Source organism: Sebastes fasciatus, chromosome 21, assembly GCF_043250625.1.
Source record: "Sebastes fasciatus isolate fSebFas1 chromosome 21, fSebFas1.pri, whole genome shotgun sequence".
In the NCBI taxonomy this organism is placed as follows: domain Eukaryota; kingdom Metazoa; phylum Chordata; class Actinopteri; order Perciformes; family Sebastidae; genus Sebastes; species Sebastes fasciatus.
In genome coordinates this window covers 12,456,820-12,476,709 of record NC_133815.1, presented here as the reverse complement: position 1 = coordinate 12,476,709, position 19,890 = coordinate 12,456,820, and the positions used below count along the sequence as shown (strand labels likewise).

The following is a 19,890-nucleotide window of genomic DNA, read 5'->3' as shown; positions in this document are numbered from 1 at the left end:
GAACCATCAGTTTTTATTTTTTATTTAATTTATATAACTTTTTTCTTTATTAATTTATATAGGATTTTCAATCTGTACGGCAGACCCTTTGATTACCTTGATTCGGATAAGGAAAAACTACCCAAAAAGAATGTTTAAAGGGGGAAAAAATGGACAGACATGCAATGGATGTTGTATGCACAGAATAATAGTATTTGCTGTACATGTTTTAACGTTTGCCTAAAGACTCAGACTCCAAGTAAAGAGCACAGTCATTGGCAATGAAAATCTTTGGTCTCAGGTTCCGTGAACAATGCTCATAAAATATGTATATATATAAAAGGAGAAATCACACAAGTAAATTAAAAGTAAAATGATAATATATGGCATAAAATAGTGCAGTTCAAATATAGGGCTTAAATATAAACATAAGTAAATATTAAATAGTAATGTAAATTTAAATTTGTAATTTTGTGGATGACAGTATTTCAGATGGGGAAACTGAATGTAAACAGGATGTAGTACGTATATGCATGATGAGAAGTAGACAGGAAGAGGTGTAAACAGGAATTTAGTATGTATAGAGAAGTAATAAATATGTATATATTAGGGCTGTCAAAGTTACATTCTTAAAATTAATTTTAACGCCACTAATTTCTTTAATGCATTAAAACAACTTGCGATTTTTTAGGTTATAGACTCAGTTTTAAAGCTAGAGTGGAGATACTGGCATCATATGAAACTAAAACCTAAGGAGTCCATGTCATACTCGTTTGTCAGGAAAGAGGTTAAATAACACTCCAAACTTGTGCTAAATTTTGGCGAGTAATAACTGTCATGGCCATTTTCACAGGGGTCCCTTGACCTCTGACCTCAAGATATGTGAATGAAAATAGATTCTATGGGTACCCACAAGTCTCCCATTTACAGACATGCCCACTTTATAATAATCACAAGCAGTTTGGGGCAAGTCATAGTCAAGTCAACACCTGACACACTGACAGCTGTTGTTGTCTCTCGGGCTTGAGTTTGCCATGTCATGATTTGAGCATATTTTTTAATGCTGAATGTGAGAGCTACCCTGTGAGGGTTTCTGGACAATATGTGTCATTGTTTTGTGTTGTTAATTGATATTTGCCCACTCCCACGTTAATACGAGTATTATATATATATACACACACACACACACACACACACAAAGGTGTAACAGTTTGTGAAACAGTATATAAAGTAGGCCTATATAAAGGTAAATAAAGGACAAGTGACAATGGTAAAGTGACACACGCAAATATCTGTTTTTTACTGTCCTAAACAAGTCCTGCCCTTAGGTAAACAATTACAAACGGCAGCAATTGCGAGAAAATCCCACACAAATGGTGTTTGAATGTGTCAACATGGACTTTCTGGTCTCTACAGTCTTTTACTGTGTGTTCATGACAACATGTGGAAACCACCCTGTTGCTGTTTCACCTATTGACCACTAGGTGGCTCTGCTGCACACGTTTTAATTGAGAGAAAACGCCTGCGTGCTTGTGTGACCCATGGATAGTTTGACCACACAGTAAATCAAGGTAGCTAAAGTAGGACACACGCTTATTTGTAGTTTTTCTAAAGCTTGTTATGTTAGCTTTAAGAAATTAACATTTTGTTCAGTTCATTTTTTTTTATTATTTGTGCTCACACACATTTTATAGGTTGATATAAATCTTTATGACTTTAAATGCTGTCCTTTTTTCCCCCTATATTGGCAAACCTGAGTTGGGATGGGGGTCATTAGTAGTGAGAAAAATAGTGCAATAGTGCAGTATGTTCTTGCCTTCTTCTTTACCATCATCGTTTAGCAACTTCTTTAAATCTAATTCTCAAATTCATTCACAAAATACTAGACAGGTTAATCATCTTCACCTGCCTTTTTACAAAACAACACATGGCCATTACTCCCTCAGATATCGTGATGTACAAATATGGAACACCAAAATACATGTTATCAAGAGCTCGTTTTCCTTAGAACATTTTAAAGGGACATTATCATCACATTTGATTAATGATGTCTAATTATCTTTTGATATGTTTAGATATATTTTCTTTTCTTCTGTACTGTTTTTTTGTATGTATTTCATTGTTTGTATTGAATTGTTTTCCACTGTTTGGTTAGGGTTTTCCGGCACATTTTGTGTACTTCTTGTCGTTGTTTAACTTTTGTTGTATTTTTTAAATTATGTTAGTTTAGATCTTTCTTCCTTTTTTTGTTATTGTTTTTTTTTTTTCCTGGGGTCCTTTGTATACGCCTGTGGCTTCTTGACCTCTCTTGACACATTTCTTGTTTTTCATTGACTGGATATTGTGAAGTGCAAATAAATAGAAAATAAAATAAAATGTGCATACATGTTAGTAAGCTGTACGTCCCGTCCCCCCCCCCACTATATATCGGCAACCCTGAGTTGAGATGGGGGTCATTAGTTTGCCCACCTTGTAAACACAAAACATTACCGACAGTCGTGACACGGTGGTGTGCTCTGAAGTGGGTTTAAATGTCAGCAACAATAACTGTTGTTCTATTAAATAACACCAAGTAATGGTGTCATCCTAACAGGTAAATCTGGCCGTAGGGGTTGCTGACGGTACTGAGTGTATACTGCTGCTGCTAGAGGAGCTGGAGAGCCCCGTGATGTGGTTTTCAGTGTGGGGGAGGATAGCAGAGCAGAGCTACCAGCCAGATAAACACTCAGCATTGGTTTGCACAGCAGGAGTAACATGGCGGCACAGTTAGCCAGCAGAAATGTTGTTTCACTACCGCGAAGGTCAGAGCGGCGTCTGATAAACGGGATTTAAACAACCAGGACACAAACCCAAAAGTATTAAATCGGTAAGTAGCCATCACACGTGTTGGTTTGGTGCTCCTTAGTTTGGTGGACAGGGGGTAGGACGTGGTGTTGTGTTATCCCAATGCGAGGTCTTCAATCTCGGGTTGTCTGGCACAGACAGGCGGCTTGTTAGCATTAGCTTCTTGCTGCTGCTGCTCTCTGTGTGTGTCAATAGAATGTACAGCTGCAACAATGTTGCAATGAGTTGTTGCAACGTTCTTAATGTAGCGGCTGTGGCCACATATACATTTAACATGTAAACTAACAAATGTAGCGTATGCACGGGACTTTCATATGTGTTTTTTTGTGCTGAGTGGAGAAGGGTGACCGTGCACACACGCACACAACACCCGGACGAAGTTCGCCAGGAACCTAGTTAGCATGCTAGATGTTGTAGCTAGCAGCAGGCTAGTCTGTCGTTGTCAGAAATCTACCAGTTCTCAGCAGCAGCATGTGTGTGTTTTTAGCTGGGTTTGTTGTGGTGTTATAACCACGCCGAGGCAGTTCTTGCGTTAGGTAAGTTGGCAGGAAATCCCTGCATTTGTTAAGGGTTGCATTCATGTTTTTTTTTTTGCTGAACTCTTGTGTTTGTGCTATGCATTGTCGAGGTTGCTATACTTTACTAGGCTTGTTAGCAGTCAAAGCTATATAATGTGAGCACTTAAAGAAGTCCGAAAAAGTTGTACAGCTACACAGCAAGAAAACAAGCTTGGAAGAGGAAAAGCAGTGCTTGTTTTGGTGTTGTTGCTCTCCAAAAAAAAAAAACGTCATATCATCATGTGTAGCACTTATCAGGTGGCAACACAATCACTACACATGCACAACTATAGGCTTCATTGTGCGGGGGATGTAAATAGATGCTCTTTGAAAATGTAATGCAAACCCCTTGCAGTATATAGCAGTCAACGCTATATAATGTGACCACTTATAGTATTCAGAGTAAGTTGTACTGGCTACACAGCAAGAAAAACAGCTCAAAGCTTGGAAGACAGGAAAACAACAGTGCTTGTTTTGGCGTTGCTCTCCCAAAAAAAACGTCCTGTGTGTAGCACTTATCAGGTGGCAACACAATCACTACACATGCACAGCTATATGCTTCATTGTGTGGGGGATGTAAATAGATGCTCTTTGAAAATACATTGCAAACCCATGCAGTATATAGTATAAATGCTACTTGACTTGTGTGTTGTTGCTTTTGTTGTGCCAGTCTTGAGAGTGCACTCCTTTTAAGGGCTCCCCCCTTTGCTTGACTGATCCAGGACTATACAGGCTGGCAAGACAGCTTGTGCCATGTCAGTGATTGTCAACAGCTCCTCCTCTCCAGTAATGCTGCAGGAACGCATCTTGTGGAACCAGTTGAGCAGTTTTTTCTGTTGCATCACTCCTGCCCACCTGGTGGTGCATGCACAGCAGCACTGACTGGTGTCACATCACTGATATGAGATTTTGACATGACATGTTGTGTCTAGGTTTTTGCGGTTTGGCTGCAACTTCAGGGCTTTTTCTGTGAAGATGGATGTGATGGATTTCAGTCAGATCCTATCGGTAGTCAAAGTAAACGCTAAAGGAGTTTAAAAGAAACCGATGTTTCATATTTTTCATTAATGACACATTAATAAATGGGACGGAGCTAGGACTGACCTGAAAGCTTCGAAGCTTCAACTGTTGCCATGGTATTCAACCTCCAAATCACTATTCGAATGCTTCGTTTTTAAATTTATATATATATATATATATATATAAGTATGTAATAATAATGTATAAATCCCCAAATAGCCCATAAAATAAGGAATAATCCCACATTATTCATATTTAACATGAATTATTATTAGTTATTCTCATACGGATATCGCTGTTTGTTGTGTACAATATCGCTGTTAGCAGCACTGTCTCAGGCACTGAAACTGGGGAAATGGAGACAGACAGACAGACAGACAGAAGAACATGTCAGCCTGCCGTGCCTCACTGCTCCGTGAAGCTTTGAATATTTCTCACCGAAGCTTCGAAGTCCAAAAAATGGTATTCGGGACAGTGTTTATTTCTGTCACCTGTGTGCATGTGCTGTCTGTTAACCTCTTTAAACATCCTCCTGTCCACATAGTGCCTGAAGTTATTGACTTTTTGAGTTGTAGTGAAGCAAAACTCACTCTCTTTAAATATTTTTTGGTGGATATTGATTGAAAACGTTTGTCCTTGAAAGACAGGAAAAGTGAAGTAGTAAAATTTCCTCCACATCTGACCGTATTTTAATTTTGAGAGTGTGTTAGATGAGGACATGCGGAGCATGCTTATGACGCCTGCGACAAACCCCTCCTAGTTACAAAGAATGCAGTCCTACAGTATGTTGCTTTTGTTATTTGTTTTATATAAGGCTGAAGCAGTCTACGTAACAGGGCTTTTGCCTTTGGTTGGTACACTAAAGAATTTGTTTTGTGTCATTTCTTAACTCAACATTGCAATAAAATGACTGTGTTTGGATGATGACAGTTCAGGAATTCATTCAAGCATGTATGGAAGTATGTGGATGTTTATACAAGGATAACTGGCAAGAGGTTTTCTCACACTGGTTTGGCACAGTTGGGATATTGGGTGTTACCTAGAAGTAATTCTCTGCCTGAACACATTGTAAACTACAGCTATTGCAACAGGTGTGTGACAGTAATGCCCAGCGTGTCACATGGTTTGGAAACTACATCCATCCTCGCTAGTTGTTTTCCCTCAGTCTGGGCTCCACTCATCAACCCTGTAATTTCCTTCACACAAACCCATCTTTCTATATTGTTGTTTAGCTCTTATTGGTTGCCAACTCCATGTTCAATGTGTGTTCATATTTTCATAAAACAAAGCAGTAATTTCTAATGTAATTAGAGACAAGCCTCTCATCTTGTAATCACGGACTTTTGCCCTGTGATAGGCTCGCTCTGTTGCGTCACCTGAGTGATACTGTAATCATTTGACCCTTGTTCTGTAGCATACGCTGCCAGTTCTTGGGCTGTTGTCTGTCACTGTTGGCCTTATATGATAGCCCAGTCCACTAATGAGTTGTTCGTACTGCAGCCCCACTATAATGTAGAATTAAATGGCATTTTTGTATTGATGTCAGATATATGCTCTGTGATTTATGTAGACTTTCCATATGTTGTTATGAGACAATATTCACACTAAACACTGATTTTATTTTGGTTTTAAGCATAAATAATAGGCTAGAGACTAACCTGTGAAAACAATAACTACAGCAGAGGTTGTTCCAGAGTTACAAATACTCTAAGAACCTCTTTAGCCTCAACCTAGACCAATAGAATCTGGAAAAACAGTAATGGAATTGTATTATTGTCTTACTATATTGGGGCTTTCCTGTGAACCAACATCTCAATATTTTCTTTTTTTAATTTCATGTAATTACATTTTTTCCAAGCGGCTGTTGTGAGAATTATACTTGAGGTCATACTGATTGTTCCTTTGAATTTTGTGTGCAAAATCAGGAGTCTCATCTCGCTACGCAGCATTATGTGTCAGGTGTATCTCTGAATAATCTGTAGGATTTGGTCAGTCAATTCAGTTAAAATGCTGATTTTTTATATTGTATTGCAGTGAATGCACTACATGACACAAGGATGTTGGGGTGAATACCTAAATCACATAAGGTCCCCAGGTAATTCTGCCCCGTTGTTATTATTACATTATTATATATTGTTAAGCTTATCTTAACAACTGAACTTATTTCAGGCATGTAACCCAAAACATAAGCAGTTTTAGAAGAATGAACACGTGTAGAGCTGCAATGATTAGTCAACTAATCCATTAGAAAAATAATGCCAACTATTTTGAATAAAAATAGCAGAAAATGCTCTTTTCAGCCTCTATGGAAACGTCCTGCTTTTTTCTGTTTTATATCATATTAAACTAAATATCTTTGGTTTTTGGAGTGACAAAATAAGACATTTAAAGACATCACCTTGGACTTTAGAAACTGGGATGGACATTTTCTTAAATTTTTTGTAGAGCAAACGATTAATCGATTAATCTAGAAAATAATTGACAGATTAATCAATAATGAAAATAATCGTTAGTTGCAGCCCAAAACTCACCTCTGTGATTAAACTCATTTACGGCTGGAATTATTCGTCAGTTAATCTATTAGGCCTTTGATAGGAAATTAATCTTCGACAATTTTGAAAATCAGTTAATCACTTATGTCAAAATTGAAGATAAGATGACAAATTTTCAGGTTGTAGGTTCCAATTTTTAATATTTTCTTTGTCTTCTATGACAATAACTTAAATATCTTTGGAGCTTGGACTGTGTATAATCATTAGTTGCAGCCCTAAACTCATTATTTATGTGAATATTCTTATCAAAATACTAATTGACAAGTCAAATTTCACTCAAGTGCCATGTTGCCGTCTTGTATTAATGCTTAAGATGATAAATTTATGACACCTATATGGCTGCAACCAAGGATTATTTTCATTGTCGATTAAGCTGTTTCAATCTGTTGATTATTTGCTTGATTAATTGCTAAGTTGTTGGATCTATAAAACATGTCCTCAATTGTCTTGTTTTGTCCACAACTCAAAGATATTCAGTTTACTGTCATATAGGAGTAAAGAAACAAGAAAATATTCACGTTTAAGAAGCTGGAATCAGAGAATTTGTACTCTTTTTTTTTTCTTAAAAGATTCCTCAAACCTATTAATTGATTATCAAAATAGCTGGCGATTCTTTTAATAGTTGAACTAACCGATTAATAGTTGCAACTCTAGCCCCCTATCCAATCTAATGCACACTTATGGCATAAATCCCTTTTTAAACATATCATATTTTACTATTTAAATACTCTGCTCCTCTTGTTTCCACACACTTCTCTTTACTAACAACATTAAGTTGACTCATTTGCACCAGGCTGGAAAATGACATCCCCGTCTCCGCCGCTTAGTACGTCCAGCTCCTGAACAACACCATATCACTCTGTCTCACACAGTCAGGCTCTTTAATGTGTACTCCTTTTTAAAAGCAGTGTCAAATGACAACATCCAGCGCTGGCAGCAATCTGGGCTTTTATCAGGATGTTGCAAAGTATTACTGTCCTTGCTCAAATCTGCATATTCCATTCAAAGACCGAATGTTGGGAGAAACTATGTTTTGCTTTTAGGTAAGACTGCTCTGACAAGACCAGTTAGTTTAGATTAAAAAAAATAACCTTAAATGATTTGAGACTTAGAGAATTAGATATGAGACCAAGCTGGAGTAAAGACTTTGTCTGCGCGATAAGACAGGTTAAACAAACACACAATAGCTTCTCGTCAAGTTTAGATGTAACAGATCAGACTGCGTCGTGTTATCTGTCCATCACTTGCTGTATAAGGGCCACAGTGTATTCTTGACATGATGCACCGCTCCCCCCTGGTATCTGTTTGCCTTGTCTCACTGGGCATCTCACCCTGCTGTCTCTGCGTTTGTGTTGTCATGGAAACAGCAGTGTGACAGGTCCTGGGTGGGCGTGAGGGATGAGCTGTGGGGAAATGGCCAGGTTTTTACAGCAAAGGGAGCGAGAGGAGGGGGGACGGGGGGCGGCGAGAGGAGAAACGTCAAAAGCAAGGCAGGGATGGTTGATGGAAAGCTGAGGGAGCTCTGACATGGAAGAGGAGGAGTCAGAGTATTTACTCCCTCTCTGCTTCAAGGCGTGTTGTCATTGTGTTGTTTAGCTGACCTCAAATCAGCCTTCCCCATCTATCTGTGCTAAGAGTAGGGCCTGTCTTGTTAACAGCAGCCTGTACAGGATCCTTTTAGGTTAACTGAAATTATCCAAGTACAGTGCTTGTCGTTTAAGGGTTGACGATTTACAATGAAGAGAAGTGCTGCCTGTCAGATAAGCTAAATTACTGGGTTTGCTCTGGATCAACAGAGCATGAGAGGGATACCCATGTCATCACAGTTGTTTGCTGATAATAGTGAGCCAAAATTTGCTCTTGGATAACTTCTTGCCCCTTTACTTTGCACTAGGGCTGCACAATATATCCTTTTTTTAATCGCCATCGTTATGTCAACTTGCGTGATAAAGACATTGCGAAAGACTGCAATATTGAACTGAGGGATTTTTTTAGTTAGTTTAAAAGGAGTATCAGAAAGCAGCCCTTTAAAATGTTACTGTCATTCTTTTTTTTTTATCGGTGCATTTTGTCTTCAGTTCGATGTTCAATTTGTTCATTTATAGGATTTTGGAAATAATTTCCTTTAAATTTTTTTGTATTTTAGCAGAATATTGAAAGCAGCAGAACTGAAAACAATTGATCTGTTTATCGCAAGTAATATCGTTATCGTGATATTCAGCGTTATTATTGCATATCGCACATTTTCCTCATATCTTGCAGCCCAAGTTTGCGCCTGAAATTCTATACTAACATGCCATTTAGTACGCTAAAATAGTATGTGAGATTTATTTTAGTACGTATTAAACCAATAGTACAGAAATTGCATACTATTTCTGGTGAAATATGACAATATGCAAACGTTGGACACTACAGCAGCATAAATGTCCCACAATTCAATGCGGTAGTGATGACAGCGTTCATAACAGATGTTGACGGACACCTCTGTAACATCAGTAACGCTTCAGTTTAAGTACAAGTATAAGATTTCACATTGCTAGGTGTAATATGTTTTCTAAATTAGTGCAGACTTTGATTCTCTTAAACCGTCGTTTTGGTCACATGAGGTTGGCACAGGTTGCCGTGGTTACACACCTCCAACCAGCAAGGAAGATTTCAGGAAGAGGCGATGTAAATTACTGCTCAGTGTGTCACATACTACTGATGTTCACACAAAAGTATGTTGGAAGATAGTACACATATTGGGTATGTAGTGCATAGTATGTAATAATTTTGGACGCAGCCCCAGTGTTTTGGCTGTATAACCATGGAAGAGTACGTTTGTCAAAAGCAACATCCAGGAACATTTAAGCTCCATATTGGCAAGCAAACGCGCTGTTGAAATGTCCTTGACTTGATCATTTTCCAGGTGGGGTAATTCCCTCTGGCAGTCGGTTTGTGTTAGCATGACATGGCTAGTCATTTTGAATCTGTAATGTTTTTAAAACTGAGATTTGTAACCTCACACCGTTGGGCTGCTGCCTCGTGCTCTATAGCTACTCCCATTGATACTCCAGCGGGGCTCCAAGGATCTCGAGGCTCACAGGCAATCCAACGATTTCGACGGTCCACGCTCTTCCACTTATGTAGGTCAGCTACAGCAAAGTGCATATTGATCTTCCAAGCTAAATGATATTGTGGTGTCTACTGCTCATTGCTAAGAAGGTGCCCTCAGCCAGTTTGGCTTGAGCAGAGGATACAACAGAGGTCACATGACAGTGTGACAATGCTTCTGCAGCTGTTTTCACTTGTTTTGTGAGGCTGGGATTGCTTAGCTGTACAATATGGTGGATCTAATAACTGTTACTATTTTTGAATGTGTGCTCAGTACAGTACCTCATTTTCATTCACGCTTTCCACAGTTATCACTAATCTGATTGTGGTAATAAAATATACAAATTTAAAAGTACTTAAAGATAGAGGTTATAAAATGCTTTATGGAAAGGCATAAAAACCCCTCCCCTCCCCTGTAGGGATGTCAGGATACCAGTAATTTAGTAGTCAATACCAATAACAGTGAAATTCCACGATTCTTGATACCAATTTGATACCACGGTAAAAAACAAAAGTTAAACAATAAATCCCATGTACTGCAACATACACTCCTTTTATTACCGTTTACATACTAGTTTTTGTTAGGAAGTTAAACAGGTCATAATTCCCTCTCATCTATTTCATATTGCTGTGAAAACATCTCCTTCAAACAACTCCATTTATTCAAGTTTCTCGCCAAAAAATACATTTTACAAGATGACATTTGAACACATGATAATGTTAGAATTTACCTTCGCCTGAATGCATCATAATGTAAATCAGTGGCAACTCCCATGCTGAAATTGGCAGGACGAGAGCTAGTTAAAGTTAGATGTCAGCAGTCGGTTAGCAGCACAGTCCTGCATGGAGCTTACAGCTAACGTTAACTAGCTCTCGTCCTGCCGATTTCAACACAGATTTGTTGTTCACAACTTAGTATTATCAGGGAAGAAATATGGTGCATCCCCTGGACGTGTCAATAGTGAGATTACTGCGCCCCAAACACATTTTCTATTGACAACAGGACACCGTTCGCCCTGACAGTACCTGTCATACTGTAGAAAACAAGTACTGTCACATTTTCAGATTTTTGGCATTGAATTGGTACTGAAGTATTGTTTCTCGTGACCCTCGTGACGTATCCCTACTCCCGTCAAAGAATGACAAAGTTAGATCATAAAGATGCAAGATGGTATCCTCTAAATTGATTAATGCCAGGATAGAGCTGTACATAAAGGTTAGAGGGCACGCTTTGAAGTCTTAATTTGTGCGTGTGGGTGAATTGCTTTCCCCTCTGCCACAATGTGTTTGTGGCACTGGGTGCTAGCATGTGGTTGGCACCCTTCCCACTGCCCAGGGTGGAATCCTTGGCACCGAGGGAGGGAGAGAGAACTTGGATTGAGCAAGCTGCCTGCTGTAGTCGGGTGGGTGGTCCAAAAATATGCAGCGTGAATCTGCCCTGAGAAAATCTGGTGCACCATCTTATTCTGGAATGGAGGTAAACGGCGTCACCATCGCGGGCCGGGCTAAGGTAGCACGGAATGACATGTGCAGAGCAGCAGCATTTCTCACTCGCTCGCCATAAAGCCAGAGGAATGCGGGGATTCAGTTTCAGGCTTTTCATTTCTGTACACATTGTGAGGGTCAAACTCTGACCAGCATGATTTCTCTTTCCCCCTCTCGCTCTCTCATTCGCTCTCTCTCTCTCTCTTTCTCTCTCTCTCTCTGTCTCGCTCGCTGCTGACTCAGCAGTGTTCCTTCAGTGACCTATAATATGGTTTTGCTTGCTTTATCTTTACTGTTTTCAGCAGGTAGGTAGGGAATCTCCTTAGCTGACCTGTGTTTTCTATCCATACTGTACAGTTCAGGTACACCGTAGGTTAATGTTATGGCTAAATTAAGCACAACCCCATCAGCCGAAGTACTTGTTTTTCTTTTATTAATCACCAAGAGCATAAAATGTTGCACAGGTTCATGAGCCTCATATCACGCCCCGTTAACTCCCACAATTAACCACAAATGGTGAGTGAAACGACCAGTATGAATAGGCGAACATGATGTGCATGTAAATCAGCTCTACATTAAGTTACCTGATGGACATGCAGCCCTTTCTGACAGGTTATCTATTTTAATTAACAAGTCATCAAGCAATAGATTTCTCAATTAGTCATGAAGACCAGCGTCCTATCATAAAACTTCCTTCGCCTGGCAAATGCAACAAAAAACACTCAATGCATACAGTGACATAGTACAGAGTGTATCAATTATTTCCCCTCATTTGAGATGATGTCATCAGAACATTATCTGTTTTAACATAGACTTTATTTGAGAAGTGGATGTAGTCACTGCTACGTCACCCTTTGGTTTGTGGACTGCCGTTTTGAAGCTTAGAGTTCGTCATTTTGGCCTTCGCCAATGTCTATACAATCAGACTTCTTTTTGCAACCAGAGGAGTCGCCCCCTGCTGGCTATTAGAAATAATGCAAGTTTAAAGCACTTCCTCATTGGCTTCACTTTTCAGACCTGGAGGTAGCCCACTGTTTTTTATATGATAAATGACTATGTATTAATAAGTATAAAAATGAAAATAGAGATTTTCTGAAACTAAGGGGGGTGGTTAGAAGTTGACACCAGTTTGGTTATTGTTTGGTGGTCATAGCTCTAGCGTGGCCAGGGAGAGTGGATATGTCGGATACAATTGGACTGTTGGCGCTCCAGATCCATTTGTACAGAACCCAGGTTTTATTTTTATAGATTGTGTTTGAAGACGCTTAGGTCAAGCAAACATGAAGGTTCAGTGTTTATTCTATTTTGCAAAGATGACCTGCTAAGACAAATAAACAGCACATGCTGTGTTGATTTGCAATGAAGGAATATGTCACCCAAATGCAACAGTATGGCTCTTTCATGTGTTTTTGGATAACAGTGGTGTTTTATAGCATGGCCTACAGACAAAAGCAATGTCAGGCTTTGACTAAAGAGACACTCTTTGTATGATAAATGTATTGTTGGGGTTAAGTTTTTATGGGATCTGTTGATAGTAATTAGATAAAATACGGCAGGTCTTGTCCTTTTAATGTGGGGTAGAGGGGAAAGAAAGCATTTTTCCACCTTCCCAGAGCAACCATGCACTACTAATATATGTTTTAGAAATTGAGATGCCGTGAGCTCACCCTCCTCACTAAAAGCCCAGCTCTTTTTAATTAAATGGATAATGGTGGTGACTATGTCAGTAAGCTAAAGGCCGTTTTTGTCTTCGCTAACACGGTGAGAATTAATTCCTGGTGCTTAAGTTCCTGAGTATTTAGAAAAGATTGTTACATTTTGTTTTTTGTGTATTTGTGCTACTAATGCCAACAAAAAAAATAGTGATTATGTTTGTGATTTATATATGCAAGCACTGAAATTATGCATAATTACATTTTATGCCCCTCTCCAACAGAAGAGCCAAATTACCTATATTTGTCCCACATGGAGTGTGTGAGTGTGCGTGTGTTTGTTTGCATGTCAAAATGCTTCCATTCATGCCTTTACTCCAGAGATTTGTGGTTTTGGCACCTGAAGATGTGGGCCGTCAAAACAAAACCGCCTCCCATCTCATCTGGCAGTGGAGTGCAAAACAAAGGCACTCATTGGAGAGGAGATTACACGGGAGAGGCAGAGCCAGGATGTTACACTGATGCTCCTGCTACAGAAGCTGAGGGACAATATTTTAATTTACAAACCCAGCGTAGGGGTGGAGTTCTTTGACCCTTAATAGAAATGATTAAAGGAGATGAAGGAATTAATTTATCACAGATGTCACCATATAGTTTATCTCGCCATCATTACATAATAATAACATATCATAACACAGCAGTGAACTTGTGATAAGTATCACTAGTGCAGTGTCTGTTCCAAACGGGGCTGTTCAGAACGGGCCGATTGCTTGGCCTCCGGTGTTGATGTTTGCAGCTTTCTCGTGAATCTCATCCAAAAAACTTCACAATCAACACTGCGCTTCCTTTGGGTCCTGAGCAATACACCTGCCATGACATAGTTACATCCCCTAGCAAAGCTGCGTGTAACTTACTCTTGTGTATCTGTTCGGCGGTCTAACACTTAATAGGAGTCCCCTCTAAATACACTACACTGTGTGTACATAACACACTACTAATAAATATGTCCAGTAGCTCTCAAGACCACTCACTCGACACTGCACTTTCTTGGGTCCTCTGCAATACATTTTAACTTCCCTTAACTAGCTTTCCCCCTGCTGATTTCTACACAGATTTATTGTTCACAATGACAGGTTAATGTATAAATGTGTAAACAAGGGAACATGTTTTTAATCCCATATCTTATCTGGCCTATGTATTGGTTTTAAATTAAATTGTTTATTGTCTAAATCTATGCCAAAAATAACTCTAAAATTTCAAAACATGTGAATCACTTGACTCAAATCATGTGAATCTACTGAATCAACTCGACTTCTATTATTATATTACTGCAGGACCTTCCACTACGTCATATTTTATTTTTAAAACATGATTTGGGAGCATCTGACTATTAGTTTGCATAATGTCATAACAAAAGCATTCTAGGACATTTTCATCTGTAAAATTACAATGCGAGGCTGAGGCATTACCTATATTTTCCTCATATGTCATACGGCCGTTACTTTGACAACATTGCCTGTTTTAAGTTTCAATGCGTCTTTAAGATGGTCTGCTGTAAAAAGTGCAGTGTAAATTCATTCAGCCCATAAACATCTGTCTGTCAGGTTGCTGCCACTGATGATTTCCAAAGTGGCTTGTCTAATGAGGATGTCCCCTGTCTGTGCAATCAATGCAATTCTTAATGTGTTTTGTCATCAATTATTTTGCAAATATTTGTCAGACACTGAAGACTAGATGACTCGGCACTACATGCAGGGGCGGAACTGATCATCGAGCATTGTTTGAACTGGAGGCTAGTGGTTGTTAAATGTACATGCATAGCGAACTGGTCTGGACTTAAATGAGTAGTCGGCTGTTTGGCCGTCAGCCGGCGCTTATGGAAAGCTCCGCTATACCATCATGTAATAGATCCACATGGCAAGCAGGATACCCAGCCAGATGATACCACTGTGTCTGAAATGTTTGACCTGGCAGGGTTTCATCAGGGGTCAGTGGCTAGTTTAGATGGAAACAGAGGAGTCTAGTCTGCTTGTTGTCTTTGCAAATTAATCATTTATATGATACCTGTGGTATACAGTAGGAGATGTCAAACATTATACTGGAGACATCTCAACAGATTTACTTCAAACATGGGTGTTATTATTATCAGTTATTTCACAGAAAATTCAACCTGAAACAACATCATTGAGGCTCCTATTAGTGACTCTGTCAGTGATTCTCTTTGCTAAGTAAAGGTTAAATAAGCCATTGTTGTAGGGTCTGCCTGACCTGGCTGTCACCGAGTGTTTCAGCAGGGGACTGTGTAAATGGAGAGAAGGCTGCTTCACTTTGCTCTTTGCTCTGTCTGGTCCAATTACATGTTCCACTGTCAGAGCAGCAGCGCTCTTAATCAGGTAATGCTGGGGTTTAAAGTCATCCCCCGAAACGTGCTCGAGAGATTATTACCCTTCTCACACGTTGGTTCAATGGAGCAGACAAACATTATGAACTTCTTCATCTGTCCCATATACTTCTACCTAATTTAAATCCACATTGAACTACTTGTTTCGTTGTGTTTTGCAGCTTCGTCAGACACTGTATGTGCGTTTGCTGTGAGTCTGAGCCTGTCACATTGTCTCAGTCTTTGGCTGATAAAGTGACATAGTTGTGTCAGCTGATCTCCTCTACCCCCTCCCCTCTGCCCTAACATGGCACCTCCTTATCCTGAGTCGGCTTCCACTGTATAGCCTCAGGCCTCCACGGGAACTAATTCCTTACAAACTGTGACGGGCAATAAAAGATGGTGGACACACACACACATACACAGGCACAATAGATGTGCATTTGACATGCAGACGAGTCACAAGACGAGCTCCAAATCTTAAAAGCATGCTGCGTACACACAAATTGTTTTCTGCCCACACCACTTCTCACTCTGCATCTCCATGGCTCTTTGAGCTACACAATTTGCTTTCTCTTCTCATTATGACTCGCTTCTTTTACAACACAGCTTATCAGTCTAATTATGGTACGTACACATATGTGTTTTCTGTCCCTGAGGTCACAGCTGAAGGAGCTGGCTGTTGCTATTTGAGCAACAGATGTGAGGGCACCTGGCACACGGTCGCAGCTTCATCCAAGCAGCCCATTGATGCCAAATCAGTGCCAAAGTGTAATGAATGTGTTTTATGTGAGGATGTCTGTATACGTTGATGTTGATATGTTGATTTTCAGTCAAAATTAGAGCTGCATCGATTAGTCAACTATTAAATTAATCGCCAACTATTTTAATAACAGATTAATCAGGTTGAGTAATTTTTTAAGAAACAAAAAGTCAAAATTCTCTGATTCCAGCTCCTAACCTCTAAATGTGAATGTTTTCTGGTTTCTTTACTCCCCTATGGCAACAAACTGAATATCTATTAGTTGCAGACAAAACAAGACATTTGAGGACGTCATCTTGGGCTTTGGGAAACACTGACATTTTTTTCACCATTTTCTGACATTTTATTGACCAAACAACTAATCACATAATTGAGACTATAATTGACTGATTAATCAACATTGGCTTTAGCAGCCCCCTTCTTCATCCCCCTCTTTACATTAATGCTGAATTCAATTTGACATTTTTTATTTTTTGTTAAACTTTATATGTTTGATTCATGTATGACTTGAAGACTGTTGACTACAGTGCAACAGTTACTCAAAAAATATTGTAATTGTATTTTTGTTAATTGGCTTCATGAGTTAAAGTTAGTTTATTCATGTTACTATTAAGATATGGGTTCAAACACTGCTGTGGCCAGTCCATGTGTTTAAACCTGCTGCTTATAAAACAACACTTCTTAACCTATAAACTGTCAAAAGCCCCATTTATGGCGAAACGTTTATACTTTGACGCAATCTTTGTTTGGCAGAATAATCAGATTATGTGATTTAGCACACCTCGCAGTTGCTCCTAGATGAACCAAAATCAATTGATTGTTGGTTAGGATGAGGGTCTTGACCAAACCTTGGTGTAACCAGAGCTAAAAAGCCAGGTGTTTTCATTAGGATAGACATCAGCCTTGATTCTTATTGAATTGAAGGCCATTAGTGGGCCATTCAGAAGGCACCCAGTAGGGGCTCCATTGGTGTTTAGCCCTTCGGTGACCTGACCATTATGGTCAATTTCTAGCACATGAACTATCTACCCTTTTGTCCTATCTGAACCTGATTAGCCGGCTCATTAGCATTGTTAGCCCAGCCTGGGTGACAAAGCCTTTTTACTCAGATGGAGTCCACTGCCAACTCTGGGAGAAAGAAGGGATTACAACTATTCCCAAGGTTTGGCTTCAGGCAACGTTTCTGTTCACCTCCTGTGATCAATCTGCTTCTGTCAAAAGAAATGCCAATCGACTTGACGAGAGTGTACCACGTTTAAAGCTGCATGAACTTGGAAATCTGTTGCAGTCATTAAGTCACTCAGTTTATGGTGTTTTTCTGTTCAGTTTTACAATTTCACTTCATTATTTTGTTTTGTTACAAACATTAAGGATAATGTGAGGTTTTGCGCGGAGTAATGAAACTGCATAACCAGTTACAGTTTAATTGTCTGATCTCTGTTTAAGGGGAGCTTGAACTTTTAACCTGATGATCTTTGACCTCCCTTTTAAATACCAACAGATGGTTGGACTGTGTGTGTATTGGGCGATGGAAATACTCCCATGATCCTGTGTCAGGTTCTGGAGAAGGTGTATATTTCTCTGGCTTCAACTATCTTTCTGACTTTTCATATTTGTATTGAGTTTTTTTTTTTTTTTTTGAAACAGGCTTCACTTTAATTTACAAGTAGCTTCATTGATTGTGTCACGCCAGTATTCAAGGTAACATGAAACTCAATTAATGTTGTGGCTGAAGCTCAATTAATGTTGTGGCTGAAGCTCAGTGACAGTCTTGGCAGGGTTGTGTGTTTTTGTTTAGGTTACACCATGTGTCATTCAACACTTCTGTGCCAAGGAGAACAGCCCTTGAAGGATAGAAAGACTTTCCTGAGGAGGTCTTTCTGCTCCAGTGTGTCTAGATGGTCTGCACACTTGCACGCAGGCATATGTGCACGTGGTGTGACTTGCCACTGGTCTTGGATCACACCACTAATGTCACCAGCGTGTCCCCACCACTAATATCACAGGAAGAGTTGGCATGGCTCAGTTGGTCTAATATGTGAGAGGTGGTTTGATCTTGTACAGTGAACACTGACTCTCATGGAGCATTAAACTTGCAAATGAAAGTATGTGAATCGATGGCACAGGCTACCACAACAGCAGTCACTAAAAGGGATGGATGTAACTAGGTGTACAGATCATAGACACCCATTGGTTTGTGGACTGCCGTTTAGAAGCCTCGAGTTTGGCATTTAACCATTGCCATCTTGGTATTTGGGCGTCGAGAGGGTGGAGCTAAGTACAAGTGAACACTGAATAAGACATTATCAGGCAACCAAAAATGTTATAATTAACTTTCATGCACTGAAAACACTGTGAAAGGGTTAAAGATTCAAGACGAAAACACTGACAACTCCCAGACCGGATTTTGGTACCGACCTGTCAAACACAATGTAGCCACACCCTAAAGCATACCCTACTTTATTGCCTATTTTACTCTAAGTGGGACCATAATTTACTAAATGCACATCATGCTGTATTGACGAAGACTTCAAACTATAGCGATTGAGACCATAAACTCATGTTTACTGAGGTAATAAATCAAGTGAGAAGTAGGCTCATTTTCTCATAGACTTCTATTCAATCTGACTTCTTTTTGCAACCAGAGGAGTCGCCCCCTGCTGGCTATTAGAAAGAATGCAAGTTTAAGGCACTTCTGCATTGGCTTCATTTCTCAGACCTGGAAATTGCCTGATAACTATCAGTGTTTCATTTCTTCCTGTTGTACTGCGGATTGTTTTTCTGAGAGGAAATCACTATCATTAAGTGGATCTTTTAAGCAATTCAATTTCTAAACAAAGGACTCATCTCATTGTAAAAATCTATCACCTGGAAGTTTTTTTTTATCCTGTTTGCCGATTTTCAAAGATGATTACTGTTGAACTAGCTCAATGGAGTGTTTTCACTCGTATGCCTTATTCTGTCATTCAGTCCACAGATCAAGGGCCGGACTGAGACTGAGCATGTGACAGCATTAAAGCTCTGAGGAAATTCCTCCAAAGGATGAGAACTAAGAGCCATGCAGGCAAGGGAAAAGTAAAAGAGGAAGGTGGAGTTGAGAAATACGAAGTTATGAAATTTGATTAAGAAGATGAGTAGCATTCAAGACATATTAGCTATTTTACTTTTACTGTTCTTGATGTTAAGTCCTATACAGATGATAAAAAAACTGAGTTTTTGTCAAGATTGTATATGTGGTCACCTTCCCGGACTCATCACAGATTTCAGCTGTTTTGAGTGTATGGCATGCAGCAGTTCAGAATACTGAATATCACCTTTCCACATGGCTTTTTCGAGCCGTGGACTTGTGCAGGGTTCAATAGGGGAATCGGTTTACTCTCCAGTTATGTCAGCACATGACATCACATGAGTGCATTCCTCAGCTGGCTCACTTGGCAGGTATTTGGGAGAAATCACCCAGGCCAAGACGTGCTGGCTGGCTCTCCCTTCATCAGGCTACATGTAGTACAAGACGAGCACCTCTTCCACAGAAGCCTTTCATTGGGAGCTTATTCCACCATAGCCA

The 19,890-nt window shown here is 39.6% G+C and overlaps 1 protein-coding gene across 4 annotated transcripts in view; it reads left to right on the top strand.

The window, feature by feature from the left end:
* The first annotated feature begins 2,678 nt into the window (after window positions 1–2,678).
* ncoa2 (nuclear receptor coactivator 2) overlaps window positions 2,679–19,890 on the top strand; it is a 69,033-nt gene continuing 51,821 nt past the window's right edge. For 2 of the 4 annotated variants that reach the window (XM_074622469.1, XM_074622466.1), the window contains exon 1: window positions 2,679–2,845. The gene's annotated coding sequence lies outside the window, so the exon portion shown is untranslated. Of the gene's footprint in view, window positions 2,846–3,248; window positions 3,360–19,890 lie in introns of those variants that run through there. The other 2 variants (XM_074622468.1, XM_074622467.1) reach the window with 2 other exon arrangements.